Source organism: Typopeltis vanoorti, chromosome 15, assembly GCF_054136105.1.
Source record: "Typopeltis vanoorti isolate ZY-2024b chromosome 15, IOZ_Tvanoo_1.0, whole genome shotgun sequence".
In the NCBI taxonomy this organism is placed as follows: domain Eukaryota; kingdom Metazoa; phylum Arthropoda; class Arachnida; order Uropygi; family Thelyphonidae; genus Typopeltis; species Typopeltis vanoorti.
Genome location: NC_143563.1, coordinates 40,109,962 through 40,131,676, shown reverse-complemented (window position 1 = coordinate 40,131,676; position 21,715 = coordinate 40,109,962). Strand labels below are relative to the sequence as shown.

The window sequence follows — 21,715 nt, the reverse complement described above, 5'->3', positions numbered from 1 at the left end:
AACTTCCATGAAGTTGCAAAGGGAACACCCCTTCGTTAAGCTTAGAATCGTTAAGTTTAGTTTAGTGAAAAAATTAGAGAACTTTTTGGATACTGCTAGACCTTGTCTTTAGAGTGCCTGCATATAAACTTTCATTTCCCCTGACAATATTAGCATTTTCATAATGAGATGAACAGTTTATGCATTTGTCTTCAGACGATTTTAGTTACTCTGGTTGAGAAAACAGGTTTATTATTATTATTATTATTATTATTATTATTATTATTATTATTATTATTATTATTATAATAACTTCACTTCGATTCCAGATCAAAGTTGGAATAGCCATACAAACTACCTACATACCAGGCTTAGGATAATAGCAAGCAAACTATACAGATTAAAAGACATTGCCCCAACCCACATAAAAATACTAATCTATAAAGCATTATGTGAAAACATTTTAAGATATGCAATCACATCATACGCATTCTGCGCAGACTACAGACTTAACAGGCTACAATGGTTGCAAGATAAAATGATAAAACTGATATTCTGGGAACAACCCACTCTTATGCAGGAAGCATGGACAAAACACAAAATATTTAAGGTGAAACACTTACGCCACTACACAGTCATGTTAAAACACTACTACAGCCCAACATATAGAGTAACCAGAACAACATATCAAATAACAAGACCACAGTCAACAAACTACATAACATATAAGTACAACAATCACCACGGCAAAGCCACCCGAAACTTCTATGTACCTGACATGATAAACAAACTGCCGTTCGACAACAGAAACCTAGGAACATACAGAGAGCTGAAACAGGCACTATATAAATATTATAGCGAGAATGAAAATTAGAGCAATTCCTGTTTCTCTCTCCCCCACCACACATACACACACACAAACCACGACAACCCCCCCCCTCTCAAAAAACTACCACTACAAGAACACAAAGAAACAAACACACCATGTCTAAATCCAACCCTATTTGCACAAAAAAAAAAAAAAAAGTTAAACTGTAATAGCAGTCAAAGTCTTTCAAACACGTACCAACAAACAGTAAAATCAACACCTGGCTTGTGACCACTATAGGAACACAACCATGAAACCACCACCCTCTGTCATCTATTATCTTCCTCAGATAAGCTCTGCTAAGCTTCGAGGAAGAAAATTACTAATTTGCAAGTATCTGTTATACACACTTGTAATGCGTTATAAATATTATATACATATAATTACTACAGCAACTATGTATGCAATTCATCTGAGACATAAAAAAAAAAAAAATCTGTATAATCCTTATTGTAAATACTGTAAATATTATTATTGTATGTAACTTATACTGAGACATAATAAAATGTAAAAAAAAAAAAAAAAAAAAATTATTATTATTATTATTGAATTGTGTGTGTATGCTGCATTACTGCATTGTATCGTGAATTATGTGCACATTGGTGCCAATCCATATTTAGCTAGTTTAAAAAAATTTATATTCATATTTATAAAATGTACTCTGCATTTTGTATATCGAATTTTCGTACTGTACAGAAAAGATAATATGTTTTTCATTGTGTGTGTGCAGATACTCTGTGTGATAGTAAACCTTATCATTTTCATTGTAAAAACAAATAAGTCGTTTATAAAAAAAAAAAAAAAAAAAATTATTATTATAATTATTATTATTATATTCTAAATTCAAAAATTCTGTATAAACCTTATTGTAAATATTGTAAATATTATTATTGTATGTAATTTATACTGAGACATAATAAAATGTTTAAAATAAAAATAAAAAAAATTATCGTATCCATTCACAACAACGCAAATATCGCTTACACAAATATGCAACACGACATCAATCAAATCACTAACTGGTTAACTGGAAATTGCATATATATATATATATAAACCTCGGAAAGACAAAGCTAATGATATTCAAAAACTCCCAAACCCTGCCCACAAACAAAATATCTCGCTATCGATATTCACCCTCCTATACACAAAGCGCTGAACCTGAAACCACAACCATCACACATGTGAAAACAACACGCTATCTTGGACTTCACTTCGATGTTGATCAAGGTTGTAATAGCCATATAAACTACCTACACATCAAGCTTAGGATAATAGCAAGCAAACAATACCAATTAAAAGACATTGCCCTGTCACACATAAAAATACTAATCTATAAAGCATTATGTGAAAATATTTTAAGATATGCAATCACATGATATGCATTCTGTCAGACTACAGACTTAACAGGCTACAATGGTTGCAAGATAAAATGGTAAAAGTGGTATTCCGGGAACAGCCCACTCTTATGCAGGAAGCACGGACAAAACACAAAATATTTTAGGTGAAAATATTTTAGGCCACAGTTTATTCCATGACGCTCGACAGCGGTGATTCATGACAACAATACAGTACGTACTGTACAGTATAAAAAGCAAACGTGAACACACAATAAATCAAAATAGGCCTCAGTATAACCATACAATCGACAGTATGAAAAACTAAATACTGTACTGTACTAATAATAAAATAAATAATAATAGTTAAAATAATAATTATTAAATAAAAATAACAGTACACATAATAATAATACGTAATAAATAAAACTTTTTTTTCTCTTTCAAACCGCAGTTATACATATATATATATATATATATATATATATATATAAGTTGAAAAAAGTGAAAACAAGGGTGTTAAGTTTATCGAAATATCAGTACCAAGAGATGGTCGGATTGACAACAAAGAAAATGAAAAAATTACAAAATATCGCAATTTGCAAATTCGAAGTTGAACGAATCTAGCAAAAGAAAACGAAAGTTGCTCCCATAATAATAGGTGCTTTAGGCGCCATCCCTAAAACATTGAAAAAACATCTAGAAGCACTCGAGTTAGATGGATTAAAAATTGGGCAGCTGCAAAAGGCCGCTTTGTTCGGCACAGCTTTCATTTTCAGAAAGTATTTCCACAACTCATAGGCCCTTGGGTAGGGCTCGAATTAGTGAAATATAACCAGCCTTTTCTTAAGACTGAGGAAGCAAATCAAGCTTAGATGAATATTATATATATATATATATGTGTATTTTTTTTTTTTTTTTTTTTTTCAGGGTTGCGAACTATTCCTGTTCCTGTTCGCAACCCTGAAAATAGTTCAGGGTTGCGAACAGGATTACTACATTTTTGTAATTTTATTCGCTTGTCAGCTTAATTCTATCACTGCTGAGCCAAAGGAATGCTTAGAACCGGTTTCAGTCCTAATGAAAATTTCGTTGAAGAGTAAAGAATTTAATGTAGATATTTTATAGAATGGAATTAAATGTAGGTATTAAGAAATAAATGTGAATTTCTTTGTTTGTTTATATACATTTTGCAGAACATGCATAATAGTATTCAAAGAATGAATAATATAAATATTTTTTTCATTTTCTTTCCAGTTTCCTTCTTCACTTTCTGCATATGCAACCTACGAGGATGCACTGCGTTATGGACCTACAAGAGAAGATACGATAGTTAAGTGTTGGAGTCAGTTTGTTGATAACAGAGCATGCGAGTACGTGACTTTGCCCTCTAAATAAGAGCACAGAATATTTTCTAAACAGACAAAGATAAAGGGGAAATGAATTTTGTAACCTACCGTATATTATCGCGTATAATGCGATCCACGTATAATGCGAACTAGAAATTTTGTTTGAAAACTAGCCCTAAAATGCCATGTCCACGTATAATGCGATCTGTTAATCTTGTTCCATAACATTATAAATAATACAATACGAATTAACGAAAGAAATGTTTATTTTAAAACAAAATGTCAAAATCCTTTAAATTCTTCATCTTTTGAGTCGTCAAACATTTCATTTATAAATTCATCTGTAGGGATTGCGTCATCTGTGTAGCAGTTGTCGTCATCGTCTTCATGCTATCATTTCAGATGGTATCGAATCCCATGCTTCTTTAACTCAGCTGGTTACTAGGGTGATCTCAGACTTCTGAAAATTCCCACCATTTGTCATCTTCACCAAATCAGATGACATCCATTCTCTCCATTTTTCACGTAAGTGATCTTTAAATGGCTTATTCAAGCTGACATCAAGCAGCTGCAAAACGGAAGTTAGCCCACCCAGTATGACTACTAGGTCTGTACGTAGCTCACGTGCTTTCTCTTTGCTTGCCTCTGTTAAATGCGCCCGGAACAAATCCCAGACTAGCATGCTTTGTTAACGTAACAAGCTACCAGGACGTATGTTCCATACTTGGTCCAGCCACAATTGTACACCTTCTTCATCCATCCAAACTTTCTGATTGGCGCGAACAATTACACCTGGTGGAAATTTCATATGCTTCGGAATTTTCTTCCTTTTAAATATCACTGTTGGCTTTAATTTGGCTCCGTCTGCCATGCATGCTAGAACAAATGAGTTTTTTCATGTCCCGTTGTTTTTATGAAGACACCCTTTTCACCAACTGAGTTTACTGTTCGATTCCCTATCAAAATATCAAAGTTCATATCAAAATACATGGGCGTCTCATCCATATTGCCAATTTGGGAAAGTTCATATCCGTGACACTTCCGTAATTTTATGATAAATTATGGAAGGACTGAACTTTTTCTTCAAGCTGCTTTGGTAACTTCTGCGCAATTTTTGTTCGGTGTCGTAATGTTAATGCTTTGCGTTCCATAAATCTGTTGCACCACCCAGGCGAAGCAAGAAAATATGAAATACCTGGTGTGTCCTTGAATTCACCATTCTTGAGTTGTAGAACTCGAAAACGAATTGCATTTCTTGTTACTATAATGCCATCTTGTCGTTGCGTCAAAATCCATTCATTTAGCTCTTCTTCGAGTCTGGAAAGGATGCTACATCTCCACGACGGGCACGTTTCGTTTTGGGGATTTTTTTAAGGCTGTCTTTTTGCTTATGCCAAAGTCTAATATTACTCTCTGCTACACCAAATTCTCTCATAGCAACACTGTTATTATGTTCTTCTGCAAACTGCACGACACGCAATTTAAATCCTGCTTCAAAAGATGAACGTTTACGTTTCTGTTGGCTCATTTTCAGGCTAGGTTTGTTTAACGAATAATATTTAAAACGAACTGTGGTTAAACTGATATACTAACTGTGCTCTATCATTGGGCGACGGAGAGCGCAGGCGCAGATTTGATGCGCGCTCGGTCGCCGAATACGAGTGGGTCAAATAGATTTGGTTGCATAGGCATTAGGTAGTATATATTGTGTGTGAAAGTCTAATAAGATGTTATATTTTTTAGGATCCGCATATAATACGAACTCCTAACTTTAAGTAGTATTTTTTACCATAAATTTTTCGCATTATACGCAATAATATACGGTATTTTGAAAATAGCAGAGCTGTTTTCAAAATCGTGCACGTGATTTGATCTCATCTAATTTTCCCTTTCAGTCGTTTCCGACCGTAGGTGACTTTGTAGGCAAAGTATTCCTGGTGAGATTTTTACAGGGTAGTTCACCACTGCTTTCTCCAGCCCCTCAATTTTATCCAGGCTCGGAACCGGCATATGGCTGGGACGTATTCATGGCTGTAATTAACGTGTGTTTACGGGATCGGATTGCCTGTTCTGTGGGATGAAAAAACCCGAGTTTCCGGGTGAAAAACCCCGTATGAGACTGCTAACTCACCTTTAGTCGAAAGAGACCAGATAAAGTTTCCTCACGTCACTGACGGGAATCGAACCCAGGTCTTTCCGACCAAAGTGCTTCGTCTATACTGACTGAGCTACGGAGGCTCCGCACTTGACCTGAAGAACGTAATAAGGTTGGCCTAGTTGGACACATACGTGGACAACATCGCTGTACCACCCATAGTTACGAATCCCACTACGGGCGTTGTTGTTTGTGAAAGTGCACGTGCACGTTTTTTTTTTTTTTTTCCAAGCCTTTCCAAACCTGAAGAGACTTGGAAAAAGTTCCATGTTTGGTCTCTAAATTAGGATATGCGATAGCCTATTGTGGAAGCGATTTACGTTAAAAGTTGTGTAATCTCATGGTCAAAATATATCGACGATGAACAGTTCATCGTTGATTATCGTTATTTAAATTAAATAGTTCATCGTGAACTATTTCAAAGTTACTCTTTATTGCTAAATCCTCATTTGAAAAATATATGTATTATCTATGCGAATCACTATGTACGGCTGCATATTCATGTTGCACGATGCCATGGTATATATTACTAGAAAATAAAGCCGTACGATAGGTACAAACACAAAAGCGAAAAAGAAAAAATGTATCCGTTTTCTAAACAGATTAAATAGATTATTTTTTCTCAGGGGTACTTTACGGGAAATCACAGGTCAAACTATGTGATCTGGAGGAGTAGGTTTCCTTTGAAAGAAACTGATTTTGTTAACTTTCCTCTTCATTATTTGTTATCATGCTATGCAATCATGGCCTATGCTCCAATATAGTTAGGAATCCCTGATTTCCATCAATACCGAACTTGCTAGAATAAATGCATCACGAAAACTAAGTTAGTGCAAGACAAACAAGGAGTGCTTCGTTCACTACTAAACAATGACAAAAAAGTAACTCTTGGTATATCTTTGCACAAATAACGTGCTTCCTCATAATGTGTTAAGAAATATTGTGAAGCCTTCTATCACAGTAGAAGCAGATACCAGTGTTTCTGTAGCCGATGGGAGGTCAGATCGTAACTTTATCGGGGTAGTACTCCTGTTTCGGTATTTAAATAATCGAACATATCGGTGATCCGCTGCGATTGTAGCACATCGCCTTCTTTCGTTGTATATCTGGGATGCTGTTTACGACGCTTTGAATTGTTTACAGTCAGTGAATCACGGATCGACTCACAAGCAACCGTCTGGTTACTTCCGTCTGACTTTGTTCGGCCTCTATTCGTAGGACGACTAGAAACCCGAATTCGTCTGTTAAATGATATGCAGACAAAATCAACAACGTTTTCCATCGCGAAATGTCTTATTCTCACTCCAGACACGAAATGGAAACCCACTTCAAAACGTTCGCTTTATTCCGGATCTCATTTGCATATACTGATGACTGTGCCATTCATTTTTATAAGATACCCAGAATCAGCGTCAATTTTTACATAATATACCAGACTTTCATATCTATTTTTTACCTTTCACCCCCGATGTATAGCGAATTTTATCTTTGTTCCTTAATTTGTGGAAACCTGCTACGATTTTTATTTCCCCTAAAGGAACTAGAGGCTTCGTTTTGGCCCTATCTGACTTTTGAAGACAGAGGGGAGTGAATCTTCAGCCTTAACCAATCAGAGATTAGACCGAAGTCTGTCACTAATTTTGAACGACATCTGGTGAAGAGAATACTGCAGAAACTGCCTAATGTAAATTTCATAATCTCATGATCCTTATCCTTAATGAAATATAAGATTGTCCGAATTAGAGCGAGTTCTGCCGTCATTATTCTTGAGTTGCTGATTGAAAAACCCGAGTTCCTAGGGGGAAAAAACTCTACTTTTCCTTGCTTGACAGAAATGGACTAACTCGAGAACCGGTCGCATAAAATCTTAGGGAAAATTGGTCTGGTGAGCGAATGGAATCATATTTAAACGTTTTGCCATATCCATAGACCTATCCTATCCTATTCCCACAGCAATACGGCTTGTGGGTGTAGCTATGTGCTACCATACTAGAGAGATGATTATGAGCAGGTAGTTTCACGTTGCCTTCCGCCCCCATCACTATTGCTACACTGTCACACACACACACCATTGCATTAACAACAAAAATACCTGCCAATATCCCGAAATCAAACTGTAACACATGCAAAATACCTCGGCTTTTACATAGATTGCCACCTTAAATGGACAAAACATATAGATTACCTACCCACTAAACTCCGCATCATTGCAGCAAAACTCTTCTAAGTAAAAGACATGATTCCATCTAACATAAAAAAACTTCTATACCACGGTATCTGTGAATCTCTACTCAGTTACGGTATAACCGTCTACACAAACACCTCAGCCACCTAACAAAATTAGTAATATAACATAGGAAAATCGTGTCAACAGTAATTTCGAGACCTTATACGCAACAGCCAATATCCGAAACGCTTATGGCAATAAACAGAATCCTAAACATTAAAAATCTGAAACACTACATAATGTTACTAAGAAATTACTTCAACATCGCCTATCGTAACAACAGAGATACATATCGCATAACCCGACCCACAACAACTCTATACATCCCTAGACCCTTCAACAACTCTATACATCCCTAGACCCTTCAACAACTCATTCTTTTGTAAGATCACATCTCATACCCACGCTACTTAACAACCGACCAAGAAATTTAAAACACATAGAACATTAAAATACGAACTCTGGAAAATATACCAATACAGCAATATAGCATTAACACGTACGTACACATGACAAATCACCAGCATCCAACGCCTACATTCCATCCATATACAGTACCAAATAACATGAATAACAAAAGCTAATCCTACTCTTTTTATAAAAGCTAACTCTAGCTTCAAAGTACGAGGGAGGGATTAGCCCGCCTCATTCAACTAATCCTCATAATCATGGACTGCAAATTATTGTAATGTATATGTTCAATACCGTGTATAATAATAAATGATGATACTGATATGAAAAGAAAATTATGTGTATTTATGTTGAAAGAAAAAAATATTAAAAAGAAATAAGGTACTTTAAAGTGCGTACATAATTTTGTACAGAGCAGAAAATGTAATATGTGTTAACTGTACATATGTAAATACTCTGTATGATGATAATAGAAGAAAAATATTATTTTTATCAAAAAAACCAAAAAAAAAAAACAATATATCTACCCTATATATATAAAATGATAAGCCTTTTTATGTCACGTTTTTTGAAGCGTTTTAAAACTGCGGGGCTACCCTGAGTGTCGAGTCTTCAAAATTCAAGGAGAACCAGCCTACCAGTCTGGAACTCAGGGGGGGTGCAGGGGGGAGTCCCCCTTTTGAAGACTCGACACTCAGGGGATACCCTAGGCCCCAGGGGGGAAGTATCCCGTTTAGAGTCTTCAAAATTCGAGTCATCAGAATTCAAGGAGAACTGACCTACCAGTCCGAAACTCGGGGGTTTGGGCGCCAGGGGGCGGCACCCCCCTTTCGAATCTTCAAAATTCAAGGAAAACCGGCCTACCAGTCCGGAACAGGGGAGCGTATCCCCCATAGTATATATATATATATATATATATAGAGAGAGAGAGAGAGAGAGAGAGAGTAATTATATCCATTGATATTGTATATATAGAGTGAAAAAAAACAAAAAAATCTGTTATAATCATCACTGTTAATGTTATAATAATATACATTGTAAACAATTATTATTATTAGTAGTAGTAGTATTAATTAATAAACATTATGTAATGAGAAATAAAAGGTTAAAAAATTATTAGTATTAAAATTATTATTATTAAAATATTATTATTATTATTATTAAAATATTATTATTGAATATTATTATTATTGTTATTAATATTATTAATATTAAAAGTATTATTATTACTATTTGATGTTTAACGATCTATATATTAATTTTGGATTCTTTCTCGTATTTTAGAGAATATGTAACTGATCGAATATTTGCAACAAAGTTTGTTGGGCAAAGAAAGTGCCAAACCTTATTTTCTAAATTAGAAGATCCAACCAAAGAACAAGCGTTTGTTGAATTTTCAGGAGGTAGGTGAGCCCTGCATGCAAAACATGCCTTGGTAAGTTTTGTAATTTGGTATACTTTAGTGACATAAATGACATATTAACACTACATAGTATTGTACACCCACACTTCGTAGAGCCGACCATGGCTTTGTGCCCAGAATAGTCAATTCATGCTGAAGGGAAGAAAGAAATAAAAGATGCATATATTGGTCATCAACAAGCGAAATCACATGCTTTATACATAAATTTTCCAACTGTTGTACAAGCAAAATAGTTACCACTTTAAGAACTAGAATTTTCATAAAAGAAAATCTAATATTCCGACGTATAATAATAAACACCTCATGCCACAAGACGGATTGATTACTCTATTATTGGAATGGATTCTCCTTCTTTTGACATGCGCAGAAGTGTCGAAGGGTCTCGCATCTGTGGGCGTACTATATGTGATCTTTATTTTTGTGGTTCTATTCCGTGAATGCATATTTTAGAGGCTATTCAATCCTGACGTTCATTATATACCCCTTCCTCTGTGATTTCACACTTTTTTTTTTCTCATTACAGAAATATCTTGGCCTGAATCTTTATAGGTGACGAAAACTGATGACATTCTGCATAAGATACATTTACTAAGAGTCATTGCGAAAACTTATCGTTTAATTTAAATAATTTCTTTCTTGGAACTATTAGCCACCAAAATGGCACCGAAATTTCAAGCATTACAATGAATATATACCTTAATGGCATTGACTTCAGCCCTTGGGCATTATTATAAGCAATTCTAAACATTGTAGAATATCGAACATAAAACACCAATAGTTTATTACGCGAATAATGTCTTTATCTACTATTTTGTTTGATCTTATAAATACAAAACAAAATAATTTAGTTTAAGAATGTCTTCGGCTGCCTGTTATCAATTAAAATGCGACACCACATCTACTAGGATGGTCTAAAAGGTTCTCTGCCTCGACCATAGACGGCAACACTATCGGTAACATTTGTTTTCTAAGTCGGCACGTCTGTCATAAGCATCCATATGAAATTGCAAGTCACTCTATCAAGTAGTTTGTTTTACACAGCTGTCTGAAGCAAAAGTGTCTGTATCCCTTGAAATGGATAAAATTGAGTATGATGCAGTAGTAGTAGGAGGGTTACTAGTGACCAGATCAAGATAAGATAAGGAATCGTGACGTGATTGGTTGTTCATTAGATGACATCATTGTGCATGACGTCATGAGTTTGTAATATTTGGAATTTCCTTGGGCATATGTGTCAGTGACGTCAGTTCCTGTGTTTTGGTTCGCGTATGGAATTATGGGTGACGGTAGAGATAAGGATTCGTGTTGCGATTGGTGGGAGCACTTCTGACAAGATCACGATTAAGATAACAAAAGGAATTGTGATGTGGGTGTGTGTTATCAGATGTAGATAAGTGACATCATTTGTTAGTTGTAAATAAGTGACATTGTTTTGAATGGAAAGGAAGATATATTAGTGGATAAGGAATCGTGTTGTGATTGGTGGGACACTTCTGACAAGATCAAGATAAGATAAGGAATCGTGATGTGAATGTTTGTTGTTATAGATTTTGGAATGTTTGGAATTTTGCTGGGTCCTCGTCTGTCAGGGACCTCACGTGGTGTGTGTTTGGTTCATTTAAAGCATTGTGGGTGTTATTTTGAGATAAGAATTGTGATGTTATGTGTTTGGAAAATTCTGGGCAACATATGTCTCTCTGTGACATCACATGCTGTTTTGTTTGGCTATGGAATTGTGGGCGATGTTTTTGAGATAGATATCTTGAAATTTTCCCAGGGTGACACACATCCGTCATTGTCATCATGTTTTGTGTTTGGTTGTCTATAGATGGGTATACTGATTTTCCATACATTTTGGGGTATTTCTTTCCTGTTAAAAGATGGGAATTCTTAGAGTAAAGTCTAGTGGTGGCAGTGTTTCGAGCTTTTCTGAATAATTTAATTATATGCTAATGTCACTCAAACATGCACATTTTTTTCTATAGATGGCTGTACTAATTTGGTAATGACTGTACAAATTTGGTTTGTGTTTGGTAATGTAAAAATAACAGGTGAGCCACAAAATTCTTTGAAAGTTTCTTTGTGAAAAGTTCTAATTGTATAGAATTTTGTAACAGAAAGTTAACATAAAATATAAGATCAGAGCTAATAATCAGTGAAATAATAATAATAATAATAACATTAAATAACTATTTATTTGTGGTGCCATATGAAGTAATCTAAGAAGAAGAAGGAGAATGAAGGAAAACGAATATGAAAAATCGACAGTGGGTGAAAAATGCGAATTTTCGGTCATCATTGTTATACTTGATGGTCAATTTCTTTTGAATTAGATTTCAAGTTTATTTCCTAAAGAAATTTGTATTTCTGATGGAATTATTGTAAGATATGCATTGACAAAATCACCTTGTAGTTGGAAAGAATTACTTGAAAGAGTTAAAAAACAGAATTCTTGGTTAACAAAATATAACCATCAGCTTAAGTGGGAAATTGGTTCACAATCTCTGGACAAACTAAGGAATTGGATGATAGAATCAACATGCAAATATCAAATATTACTCGCTAAAGGAAGAGAAAAATCCAAAACACTAATGACGTTAATAGGAGGCCTGTTCTTGATTTAAATGAAATCGGATGCCCAAAACGTGAAAACATAAACACGTACGTTTAAATGCTTTTGGAAACCTATCGAAAGATTCTGTGCATTTAATAATTCTCAGAAGTATATGTATTGGTTTCAAAAAAATAAAATTGCAACCTTTAATTTTACTACAGTAATAAATTTCCAATGATCACCAAATGAAAATTAATTTTCAGATGAAAGTCACATTGTCAAAAACCACATGATGGCAATTCCACACGCATGGATAGAACCTTTGAACAACAATGCAAATTTAACAATAAGAAGATTAAGGAACAAAAAAATAGATTGTATTTTTTACTTTATTTATTTTCTGTATGTTAGATTCAGTAAATACAATTTGTAAATAATATTTCATTCAAATAAAATGTGTAAATTTAAATGAAGAAATTGGGTGTAGTTGATGTGTTATACACATTTAAGTAAGACCATAACATTTTTTTTCTCCTTGTAAAATTTCATGGCACAAACTAACCAGAGACTTTTTTTGAAAATCCATTCAGTGGGACTGTGTAAACTCTTGGAAGCAAAAGGAAATGGGTATTAAATTAATAGGCAGAATTTTAGTGGAGAATATTTCACCTGAAAGGGACAATTCATTTATTATATATGTAGATACCTCTATATCGTACTTAAAATACTACTGTTAGAATTTGGTTATTTACAATGGGACATTAGATATTTTAACCATCAAGTTACTAAACTCTTAAAAATTTATTGTATAAATAAAAATTTATCGTAGCATGAAGATAACAAGTGAATCAACATGCATATATCAAAAAATACTTGCCATTGGAAGAGAAAAATCAAAAAACATTAACAAACTTAATAGCCACACCCGTTCTTCATTTAAATGATATCAAATGATGAAAACAATATGTGCATGAATTTCAAAACTTTGAAAAGGTGATGAATTTCTTGTTTGTTGGGATCATAAATATTTGTATTGTAAAGAATATCTAATATAATAATTGTGTTAAAATAGATATATATATATATATATATATCCCTACTGTGAAAAAAATGTCAGGCTGAGAGGACCACACTCAATAGGGACTAACAGAAATGAGTTTTACATATTTGAACTATGTAAAAACCATAGTTCAACTTGTTTTGAAATGTCACATGGAGAAAAATCACATGAATTACACGTAAGCACCAGTGGCAAATCATACACTATGAACATCAGCGCAAATGTGAAATCAAAAGAATAAGAAAAAAAATACTGTCTTTTTCACTTTATTTAATTTCTGTATGTTAGATTCAGTAAATACAATTTGTTAATAATATTAGTCAAATAAAAGGTAACATAGAAATTAACAAAGTATATATATTACAGAGCTAATATTCATTTGAAATAAATTCCACTTTCCTAGCCACACAAAATGTAATCAGGAATGAATAATTTTAGGATATGTGTCATGAGAATTTTACACTAGAAAAACAGTCGTACCTCCCCAAACTGATAATACCGCACAAAACATCAAGGTTAGCAAAAGACAAGTGCTGTGAATATATGTTAGCCCCAGTAACCTATAATGAAAAAGTCAACTGGATTTTCAGACTTGTGTTTGTGTTTTGTGCTGTGAATATGTGTTAAAAATCAACAATTTGGAATATTCAGAAAACCCAGATAATACCAAGATGTTCCCATTCTGGAAAGAAATGTAAGTTAATTTTTTTTAACTTAAACATAACAATTGATAATTGTAATTTCAATAATCACTGCTCGTATGTTTTGGTAAGCGTAATTCTAATACTGAATAGTTTTTTTTACATAAGAATAATCACAGGGTATATATTTGAGTATAAACTTGGATACATTAGTGGCTTTCATGTCTAATGTGTGTGTGTGGGGGGGTTTGGAGATGTGCCCCACCAGCATATAATTAAATTATTCAGAAAATCCTAAACACGGCTGCCATCACGACTCTACTCTACGAATTCCCACCCTTTAATAGGAAAGAAATACCCCAAAATATAGTGGAAAATTAGTACAGCCATCAATTGACAACCAAATACAAAACATGATGACAATGATGGATGTGTGTCACCCTGGGAAAATTCCAAGATATCTTATCTAAAAAACATCGCCCACAATTCCATAGCCAAACCAAAACACCATGTGATATGACAGAGAGACATATGTTCCCAGAAATTTCCAAACACATAACATCATGATTCTTATCTCAAAAAAACACCCACAATGCTTTAAGTGAACCAAACACACACCACGTGAGGTCCCTGACAGACGAGGACCCAGCAAAATTCCAAACATTCCAAAATCTATAATAACACACATCACGTCACGATTCCTTATCTTATCTTGATCTTGATCTTGTCAGAAGTGTCCCACTAATCACGACACGATTCCTTATCCACTAATATATCTTCCTTTCCATTCAAAACAATAACATCACTTATTTACAACTAACAAATTATGTCACTTATCTTCATCTGATAACAAACATTCACGTCACGATTCCTTATCTTCTTTGATCTTGATCTTGTCAGAAGTGTCCCACCAATCACGACACGATTCCTTATACACTAATACATCTCCCTTTCCGTTCAAAACAACAGTCACTTATTTACAACTAACAAATGACGTCACTTATTTACAACTAACAAATGATGTCACTTATCTACATCTGATAACAACACACACACGCACGACACGATTCCTTATCTTATCTTAATCTTGATCTTGTCAGACGTGCCCCACCAATCTCAACACGAATCCTTATCTCTACCATCACCCATAATTCCATACGCGAACCAAAACACAAGAACTGACGTCACTGACACATATGCCCAAGGAAATTCCAAATATTACAAACTCATGACGTCATCTAATGAACAACCAATGACGTCACTATTCCTTATCTTATCTTGATGTTGATCTGGTCACTAGTGACCCTACTACTATTTGTGGTTATTATAAAATTCTTTGTAAGAGAACGTTTAACACCAAAAGAAATTCATTTGAAGTTCATAGAAGTTTCTGGGCACTCTTCTCTTTCGTTTTCGACAACTAAGAAATGGGCTGCCGAGTTTAAACCTGGCCGTACCAGTCTTGAAGATAATCCAAGTGAAGGACGTCCAAAAAGTGTAACAACACCAGATATCATTGATCAAGTGCACGATATGGTATTGGATGACCAGCGAATCAAAATGCATGGAATTGCTGAGACTATAGGTATTTCAAAAGAACGTGTAGGATATATTTTACATGAAGAATTGCACATGAAAAAGCTTTGCATAAGATGGCTGCCAGACTTGCTCACAGCAGTTCAAAAACGCACTCACATGAAAATCTCTGAACGTTTCAGAGATTTGGAGCGTTTCAACAAGAATAAAACTGATTTTGTGTGTCGATATATTACTACGGATGAGGCGTGGATTCACCATAAGAAACCAGACAAACAGCAGTTAAAACAGTGGACAGAAGCCAGTTCTTCAGTGCCAAAGAAGACAAAGTCGGTTCCATCAGCTGGAAAGGTCATGGCATCGGTGTTTGGGGATGCTAATGGCATTTGGTTTATTAATTATCTTGAAAATGGTAAAACAATAACTGGGTAATATTATTCCGATCTTTTGACCAGACTAGACGAAAAAATTCGTGAGAAAAGACCCGGTTTGCAGAAGAAAAAATTCATCTTTCTACAGGACAACGCACCAGTCCACAATACGTATATCGTTTGCATCTGAGAGACATAGGTGAACTTTTGAAGACAAGGGAAAAAAAATTGCCTTTATGGGTGAACCACATATGCCATGTGGATGGGAGTTGGAGGGTCAGGTGAAACACTGGGAGTAGGGGGGAAAATCATTTTAATATCGTCGTCCAGAAAAAAAAAAAAAACAGCAAATGGCAGCCTTATTGTGGAGGCTGTTTTTCCCTAGAATATCTTGAAGTCCCTAGTTTCTTTTTTCCCCAAACTATGAATGCTACAAAATACTTAACCATTGTGGCGTTGCTATGGAGTATAAGTGCAGATGCAGATGCACTCCATGGCGACATTGTCTTCTCAGAACTGGTATGGTCCAGTGTGATGCACCATGCGCCTGTAAAAATTCGATGCAGCAAGAAAAATTTCTTGCTTAATAAGTACATCTAGTTTTTACAAATAGACAAAACTCAGAATGCCTGTAAATAACCTTTTCCTTTAGTATTCAGTATTGTATGTAGCATGTGGACAGCTCAATGGGAATTAGCTATCTCTTTGAAAACAAAAGATGTAAAATTGCTCAAGGCTAAAGGAAACGCTATACAGTCGGAAAGCCGTTTGAAATTTTGTTTACAAGTTCGATCCTAAGTAACCTCAAGGTCAATACAGAAAGGGGGCGGAAAAATTCAAACCAATATTCCGCTAGCCGACATAATCTGATCAGAACATGAAGACGAATAATGAAAGCGATCGGCGAAAGTTCCAGAAAAAGGAATCACATAATAACTTAAGGGGTTAGCATAAGTGCACGCAAGGAGTGCACGGGGTTGAGAAAACTGAACCGAGATTTTGGAGGGAGAAAAATAGAGGGAGAGAGAAATTTAGAATGAAGCCCTGACGTGCCGAGGAGAAAACCCAAGGAGGGAAGCCGAAGGTCAAAAGGGAGAAATGCTGCATGCTGTCATAGCCCAGAAGCGGGGACATTCAAGACCAGCCAAGGAGCAGCCGAACTTGTCCGTGAGCCATTCCGTTCTACCAAGTCCGTGAAGGTCCCGAAAAATCGCGACCCTTTGCCAGTATGTTTAAAACACCGAGGAACAGTCACCCAAATCCCGCGAGCTGACCTGATGAATAGGTCCACGGTGATCCATGGACCTAGAAGAAAGAATTAAAAGGGAAAGAAATAGGATTGTAGGAAGTCGCCGCCAGCGGAAATTTTGAAGGATGCGCCCTTACAGAAGACAGTCCATGTGAGTCAGAATATATTTTGTTAAGACTGTGTGAAAATTTTAGGATAGGTTAATGAACTGACAATTCAATTAAGAGGGACATTATTAGCCTGAGTATACTTAAAAACTTGTTCTGTCGGAATTTCGTTGGTGCATTTTTGAACAAGTTTAGCTAATTCCTAGGGAATGTTTTTATGTTATGGCTTAATCTAATGCTTATTTATATTCATGTATGGTTAACCTTAAGACATGGATGGCGCAATCGATACCCTAAATAAATATTTCCATTACTCTCAGGTGGAAAAAATAAATATAGATTTCGGAAGGTAGAGATACACAAAATAAAACAGAGAAAAGGAAAAAATAAGATTTAAACAACGATTACGATTATAGATATATATATAAGAGTACAAGAAAGGACATCATTACACCCCCGTTGCCTGAGTCGCTGAGAGTGGTTCGACAAGGATGACAGCGATTTTCAAGTGTCACAATTGCAGCCGATTGGCAATCTATAGAACAAATTCTATTAGATGACATTTATCTATAGATTCCTCACTTGAATACACCACTCCAAAAGGCTGTCAGATCTACGGGAAACTACATGTCGTGTTAGAACTACCTCCTGCAATGTTAAAAGGTCTTAATAATAATAAAAAGTCATGACACGCTGGATAGTAGCCGTTCCGGCAGCAAGAGTTGGCCATTGATATTCTGACTGAATAGTGCATGTCTTTATTATATACAGAAAGATAATATGAGCAGCCAACATTTCTGCAGAATGTAATCTATATATGGTCCTAGAAAGCCGATGTAGATTAAATATTCTCAACAAAAAAGAAACAAACAAACAAAAAAAACGAAAACTTAATTATATATAAAATTAATTAAACAACTGTAATTTACATCGCTGTGCCTATTTAGATTCGTGATAAATTCCGTGATTATAGATTCATCCTGTAACTTTATTTTCTGCTTCTTCTTCGATCAGTGATTGACTAGTGGAACTTTTTCTAGGCATATTTATTAGCACGTTATTTCTCAAGTTAGTCGATCTTTGATGCAAGAAAATAACAGTTTATCTACTAGAAACTCGAGTTAGTTAACTGAAAAACGTGCTAATAATTCAAGTGGTTTTACACATTATTAACAGTTAGTATTAGGAACATGAAATAAAGACAGTGTTTTCATATTATTATCACAATTAGTCTACAAAAAAGAGTTTATAATTTTAACCGCTTTTGCAACTAATTTCTGAACGAACGACTAGGTGAAATGGTAATGTTTGTTTATCGTTTGTAACCCCTATTTACCCACAGGCAACTGAGCACAGGTGTAGATATAATTTCATGGGCATAAAGAGAGAGACAGAGAGAGAGAAGCATCTGTCGCCGTGCTCCCACGCCATACTTCTACAGGTATAATGCAATTTTTGAGATCCTGTGAGTTCTACTGTTGATCTGCTTAAATTTTGAGATTAACATGTTTGAGTTTCGGTACAAAAAAATCTACTTGATTGTTCCAAAGATCGACTATCTCGCAAACCAGCTGATAAAAGGCTTATAAAACGTTCTAACTACGTTCTGAGCATAATCCAATCTATAAATAGTCTTCCTTCTGGCTTCCTATCTCTATGGTACGAAATGAGATTTCAACAAGCATACACACGCAACTAAAATGCTAAAATTATTAAAGACATTTAAAATACGAAACTGATGTTACTAAAACAAATCTGTTGCATTCACAATAAAATAAATAATATTTTAAAGTACATTCTAGTAATTCTTAATTTACTCATTTCAGTGGTTGCAGATATCCTTACATTACACTTCGCATTCCAGGGTCATCAATATTCCCATCCAAAAATGAAGCCGAGTGGAACACTTGAGATTCATTCGCCATTTTCTATCCCTGAAATTAAATTTGATCATATTATTGAACCCGATAAAGTTTACACAATCACCATAAAAGCTGTAAGTAACAACTGTTTATTTAAATATAAAAAAAACGAATTAGTTAAATAAGGTTGACAGTTTGAAGTAAATGAAACTATATATAGCTTATAATATAAATTATATATTAAATGTAATTAATAAATCTATATTTAATTAATTATGTATTAAATTTAACTAATCTTATTACAATTGCTTTAAACTTAATAAAGCAGTGTGTATATATAGTTTGGTAATACCGCTATTTAGCTATTTAATTATTATGATTTTATCAATATAATTTAATATTTCTTTAGGCAAAAACAACACTTCTTCCTCCTCCATATCAGACGAACTGCACTGATTATGTTTCTCAGTGGCAAGCGAATGGGGGTTCAGGACCTTTGACGTTTGAAGTAATTTTCATCTCGATCAAATTTTCCCCAATAATGGTAAAGTGGAAACCATGTATTGTTTATACCGTTAATGTGTTTAGAAGAAAAAGAAGACTGAATAATGCTAATTCTTTGGCGTAATTTTTATAGCTGGCACTAATATGGGAAGAGCTTGTTAGTTTATACAAGGCACGTTAAAAAAAAAAAGAACCGAACTATTGCAATAAATACTTTACTGCTTATTTAACAACATTTTGAGTACTATTATTTGAGTACTATACGGCAGTAGAGGGGGACGACATTTTCAAAGTCGTCGTGGATCAGCATCCAAGTCTGGTTTTTCCACAATTCAGGCCTTTTCCAGTGCACAGCATTTCACAAAAGCTCTAAAACTTCTTGGCACAACTCTTTGTTCACCACCTGATTTGGTGGCACAAACTCTATAATTGACTAGGAGGAACTTTTGGTAGAGGAGACCGTTTCCCCACCCACTGGGATGACTAGGGGAAACTTTTCGGTAGAGCAGACCGTTTCCCCACCCACTGGGATGACTGCACCTTGGTTTCGACATAATAACCATAAACCTACGTCTCAATTTTTACCAAGTTTGCTGCAAAATTCTCCCCCCCCCCCACACACACACACGTTGTTCTTTAAGTTCTTTCATAGTCACTTTGACACTAATCCGACGAACAGCTTGTGCACGTGCTCACTTCAATGGATGTAACTCGACGACTAATGCTCATAGCTGAACGAAGCAAAGTTGCTGCTAGGTGCGCTCAATAGCCGAAGCTCCTCTCTCTCTATGCCGGTTGCCGCGCTATTTAAAAAGTTCGGTTCTTTTTTGTTGAACGTGCCTCGTATAAATTTGTGTGTGTGTGTGTGTGTGTGTGTGTGTGTGTGTGTGTGTGTGTGTGTGTGTGTGTGTGTGTGTGTGTGTGTGTGTGATAAAGATACCAAGAAATTTTATATTTTATCTACTTGGTTTTGAGCCTTTTCCCAAGTATGCAAAACAAAGTTTCGCGGGTGAAATATATTCACGTCTGAGCTACTTGTATATAGAGGCTGATGACTTTATATCACTTGCCTCAGTATGTATCCCATAATGCAAAGCACACCTTCTTTCAGGCGTGTAGAATGCAATGCATAATTGGAAGGGAAGGGCCACTACCCAGACCGATTTCGAGGTCTCTTCAGTGGGAGCCAGACACGGGAGAGATACCGAGGTGGAAGTAATGCAGAAGTCATATAGCACTGTCCAGAAAAGGATTAAAACGAAGTATATAAATTATAAAATTTTTTGGTATATTTAAAGTATATTAAACCCAATTTAAAAAAACATTCTATATATATATATATATATATATATATATAGTATCCTTCTTATTTCACAGGGATGCTATCATACTTGTGTGATTGACACTTCCCTAAGTAATTGCCTCCAGAAATGCATAGGAGAACCTTCTCTTTATCCTTATACGGATAAGCCATGTTACAATGGTAAGATTGTAAAACAAATAACTAATATGATTTAATGAATTTAACTGATAATTTTCGCAATTTATTTGACTACAAAGAGTAATTTAAGTTTTGGTGAGTTTCCTTATTTGAAATTAAAATTGGAAGTATATCAGGTCGTAACTAAAGGCCTAGAATATGTCAAAGTAAGTTAGGTTTTCAACAAGATAGAGTTTCCGAATCACTTAGCAGAAATAATAATGCATTTTTGTAACTCTATTGACAAAGAGTTTGATGTATAACACTTATTAGGATTATGTTCTGTGTAATCAACTGCTTTTTTCAACATTTTTTATTCCTTCCCGTTTGACTAATTTCAACACGAAGTCTACCGCTGGACTAAATTAACAGAACAAAAATACAAACAAATAAAATGTTGCACATTTTGTTTCTAACAGTATACTCAAACGAGCCTATTTGATATAAAGGTATTGTGGTCTGCAAACTTTGAGTGTTCAATATAGATTGATCCACTACTCACAGGTCTGCACAGAATACAAATTACTCACTCCTATATAAAAAAAAATAATAATAATAAAATATAATTGTGGGTTAGCCACATTTCCAGCATCATCAGGATG

General features: G+C 34.9%; 1 long non-coding RNA gene across 1 annotated transcript in view; it reads left to right on the top strand.

The window, feature by feature from the left end:
* LOC150098677 (uncharacterized) overlaps nucleotides 1-19,636 on the top strand; it is a 33,091-nt gene extending 13,455 nt beyond the window's left edge. The window contains exons 4-7 of the long non-coding RNA XR_016549442.1: nucleotides 3,442-3,557; nucleotides 9,611-9,729; nucleotides 19,094-19,263; nucleotides 19,539-19,636. This is a non-coding gene — a long non-coding RNA (uncharacterized LOC150098677). The remainder of the gene's footprint in view (nucleotides 1-3,441; nucleotides 3,558-9,610; nucleotides 9,730-19,093; nucleotides 19,264-19,538) is intronic.
* Nucleotides 19,637-21,715: the final 2,079 nt, after the last annotated feature.